We start from the raw sequence: 4,513 nt of genomic DNA on the forward strand, positions 1-4,513 counted from the left end.
GCAAAGAGTGCAAACACCGCGATCGATTAGCGCAAAGAGCTTTTAATACTGATCTCTATTCTACTTTTAGGGACGAGTTCAAGGTGGCACGGAATGCCCTCAAGCGATTGATCAAGCATACCCGACAGAGGAAGTGGAAAGAGTTCCTGGGAACAGCGAACAACGCATCATTTGGTATAGTATATCATACGTTCAAGAAAGTGGCCGAGGGTTCGATTGGACCCCGAACCATGACATTGGACGAGTTTAGGGAAGTGGTGAGCGAGCTTTCCTACTCACCCAAACACGGTGTGGCCTGATTATCGTATCGATCAGCCACGAGAGTTTGAAAGGGTAACTAATGATGAGATTCTTGCGGTTGCCAGGAGACTACCTAACAAGAAGGCGCCGGGACCAGATGGTATCCCGAATGAGGCGCTGAAAGTTGGTATGTTGACTGCAACCGATGCATTGCAGGGTTTACCAAGGCTGTTTAGAGAACGCGAAGTTCCCCGATGAGTGGAAAAGGCAGAGGTTGGTGTTAATACCGAAGCCGAACAAACCACCAGGGAACCGGGTTCAGTTCGCCCATTGTCTACTAGACGGGGCAGGTAAAGGTTTAGAACGCATCATAGTGCAACGGCTAAATGCACACATCGAGGAGGTCAACGGACTGTCTGACGACCAATTTGGTTTCAGAAGTCGTCGATCAACAGTTGATGCGATTCAACGGGTAGTGGACATTGTTTCGGTAGCTAGAAGTAGAAACAGATACAGTGGACGGTATTGTGCGGTTGTTACATTAGATGTTACTAATGCTTTTAACAGTGCTTCATGGTTGGCGATTGCAAATGCTTTACAGAGAATAAACACTCCTAAATATCTTTATGATATCATTGGTGATTATTTTAGGAATCGTGTGCTGATGTATGATACCACAGATGGACCGGCAGAGATTGCAGTCACATCGGGTGTACCTCAAGGCTCGGTACTTGGCCCAACGTTATGGAACCTCATGTACGACGGAGTCCTACGAGTTGCAATGGTGGAAGGTGCACGGATTATCGGCTATGCAGACGATATAGTATTGTTGGTGGAAGGTAATTGTGTTGATGATATTGAAATTCTCGTTTCCAGTCAGATTCGCATCATCGACCGATGGATGACCGACAACGGATTAAAGATAGCCCCGACCAAGACCGAGTTTATTATGGTCAGTTCCCATCAGAGGATACAGCATGGGGCTATCAGGGTAGGTGATCATGTAGTACATTCGTCGCGCAGCTTAAAGTATTTGGGGATGGTCTTAGATGACCGCCTCGATTACACTTCACACATCAGGTATGCGGTGGAGAGAGCGACGAAGCTATGGACCACCTTGGTAAGGATGATGCCTAATAAGGCAGGTCCGAGTAGTAATGCTAGGCGAGCAATTGCTCTTACTGTTGTGGCGAAGGTCCGGTATGCCTCGCCCATTTGGTGTCATACTCTTAGATTTGCTAACCGTAGACAATGGCTACGTCGGTTTTACCGGCCAGTAGTCCAGCGAGTTATCTCTTCTTTCAGGACAACTTCTCATGATGCAGTCTGCGTGCTTGCGGGAATGATCCCGCTTCATCTCCTCCTGGACGAGGACTCCAGGACTTTTCATCGGAGACGAGCAGAGAACATCGCCGGATCGGTTGCACGTAACATGGAACGTGTCACAACTATGGAACGATGGCAACGAGAATGGGATGAGAGTGTTCACGGTCGGTGGACATACCGTCTCATACCCGACGTCAACAGATGGATAAGTAGAAGATTTGGTGGTGTAGATTTCTTTCTTTCTCAGTTTCTTTCCAGCCATGGCTTCTACGCCTACCAGCTTCATCGGATGCAGTTAACGGGTTCGCCGCTATGCGATGCGTGCGAGGAACCTGAGGACGCCGAACACACGATATTCCATTGTGTACGTCATCGTGAATTGATCATCAGACTTCAGCATCAAGTCGACGAGGAGTTAACGCCGGAGAACATCATCGACGTTATGTCTGCTAACAGATATAACTGGAGCATGGTTCATCAAGCAGTACGGACGATTATGATTCGACAACAACATCGAAGACACGTCATCGAACGAGGCGAACGACGTGCTTTGCTCGCCAACATCCAGTTGGCCTTGCAGAGCAGCGACAGTGACGACAGTAACGACAGAATTCATCGTAGTTCATCGTAGCTTCATCGCCGAGGGCTAGACAGTGGCTAATCACCACTGTTGGAAGCCATTCGTTGCCTGGGATGATGGACATCCACCGCCCGAGTGACGTCGATACCTAACGGGTGATCCACTCGGGGCCGGTTGAAGGCACGGAGGGTTTTAGTGAGTAAGAATCTCACACTACCGGGGTTGATCACCCAGGTGTCTTATGCAAGATTTCCCCTTCGATAACAAAAAAAAAAAAAAAAAAAGGCAAATGCCTCGTCATCTAATTAGTGACGCGCATGAATGGATTAACGAGATTCCCTCTGTCCTATCTACTATCTAGCGAAACCACAGCCAAGGGAACGGGCTTGGATGCACTAGCGGGGAAAGAAGACCCTGTTGAGCTTGACTCTAGTCTGGCATTGTAAGGCGATATAGGAGGTGCAGCATAGGTGGGAGGGCTTCCTCGTGGAGCTCGCCTCTGAGATACCACCACTCTTACTGTTGCCTTACTTACATGATTGGGTGGAACAAGCGCGGGCCCCAGGTCCGGATCGTGCGCGCACCTCCTCCGGGGGCTGTGGCGGCGGTTCGCCTGCGCGCGCCCAATGCGCCGTGTTTCTCGCTCAGCGTCCAGTGTGTCGCTGGGTGGTGCCGCCGGGGAGACTGCATCGTAGCATCGTCGTGTGTAGCGTGTTACCCGCTTGTCCGACCGTGAGCCGTGGCCCGCAAGGGTACAAGCTTGCGTACGTCGGTGCATTCGTGGTGCACTGCTTCTGCGCGGTCGATCGTTTATGATGTCACGTTTGCCCCGGTTCCGCGCGCCGCCCGGCTCGAAGACTCCTGGACAGGTCCTTTCGGTCCACGTCATGGACAGTGCCAGGTGCGGAGTTTGACTGGGGCGGTACATCTCAAAACGATAACGGAGGTGTCCAAAGGTCAGCTCAGTGTGGACAGAAACCACACGCTGAGCATAAGGACAAAAGCTGGCTTGATCCCAACGTTCAGTACACTTCGGGACAGCGAAAGCTTGGCCTTACGATCCTTTTGGTTATAACGAGTTTTTGGCAAGGGTGTCAGAAAAGTTACCACAGGGATAACTGGCTTTTTTTTTTTTTTATAACGGGTTTCTTTTATTTTATAGAATCCTCACCCACCTACAATGTATACCCGCGAGGGTTTTTTTTGAAGGGGGTCCTGAGCCGTATTTGGCCAATCTGCAACCGTGCTTTTGCACCTTTCACTTTTATTCAAATTCAAATAAATTAAAATTCTTTTACTCCTATCGTACTCAGTCGGAGTCTTCTGGTTCAGCTTTCGCTGCTTCTACTGCAGCGCTGTGAATCTAGCGGGAGGCAACTTCCGCCTCGACCGCTGCCACTTGTTCAGCAGCGGCAGGCCACCGTCTTCGACTACTGCTGCAGCCTCCTCCACCTGTTGCGATGTCTCACGAGACGGTCCGTCAGCGTGTTCCGCGATTGCTCGGCCGTCATCGTCATCGCTTCTTGCCCGGCTGGACACTCCGAGAGCCGACGGTTTCGCCTCCTCTCTCTAAACCGCGCTTGCCGTTCACGAAGCGCTGCACGTCGCTGAGCGGTGCGTGGTGAAGCCGGTGGGGTTGGGGGAAGTCCAGCTCGACGTTCTTCCCGCCGACGTGCTGTTGCTGCTCGCCGGTTGGCGTTTCGTCTCACGTTTCGGGCCCGTCGCACCTCGGCGCGTTGAGCCTCTAACTGAATCACGTCGTCGGTATGGTGCTCGATGACGTGAACCGCCAGTGCTGCCGCTCCTCGTCCACGCTCGCTGCAGCTGGGCCGTTATCTGTAGCAGCTTCGCATATACGGCTCCAGCTCTCGGCATCGCGCAGCAAATGCCGCTGGAGGGTGTCAGGACAGACAGGGTCTGGACCCCCCTCGCCTAGTAGCTCCTGACGTACCGCAGCGAATCGTGGACACTCGAAGAACGCGTGCTCCGCCGTTTCTGGGACGCCGACGCACAACTGGCAGTCTGGGGACGACGTGAATCCATTATGGCACAGGTAGTCACGGAAAAATCCGTGTCCGGACAGAACCTGCGCCAAATGAAAAGTCATGTCTCCATGTTTCCTAGACTGCCAGTCACCGACCGATGGGATGACACGGTGCGTCCACCGCGTGTGCCGGCTAGCATCCTGTTGCAGTGCGTCGGCATCCCATTCCTTCTGCCAGCAGTCGATGGTAAACTGCCTCTCAGTCGCCCGGATGTCCTCCTTCGTTGCAGCACGGTCTGGAGCAAGGAGTTGTTGATGGACCCGGGCATCCTCGTTGATGGTGGCATATCGGTACGAGTCCAGCGAGCAGGGTGGCCGTCTCA

The 4,513-nt window shown here is 52.4% G+C and overlaps 1 pseudogene; it reads left to right on the top strand.

The window, feature by feature from the left end:
* LOC120907039 overlaps nucleotides 1-3,351 on the top strand; it is an 8,584-nt pseudogene extending 5,233 nt beyond the window's left edge.
* The last annotated feature ends 1,162 nt before the right edge of the window (nucleotides 3,352-4,513 follow it).

The sequence above is a fragment of the Anopheles arabiensis genome (assembly GCF_016920715.1).
Source record: "Anopheles arabiensis isolate DONGOLA chromosome X unlocalized genomic scaffold, AaraD3 X_pericentromeric_contig0001, whole genome shotgun sequence".
Lineage (NCBI taxonomy): Eukaryota > Metazoa > Arthropoda > Insecta > Diptera > Culicidae > Anopheles > Anopheles arabiensis.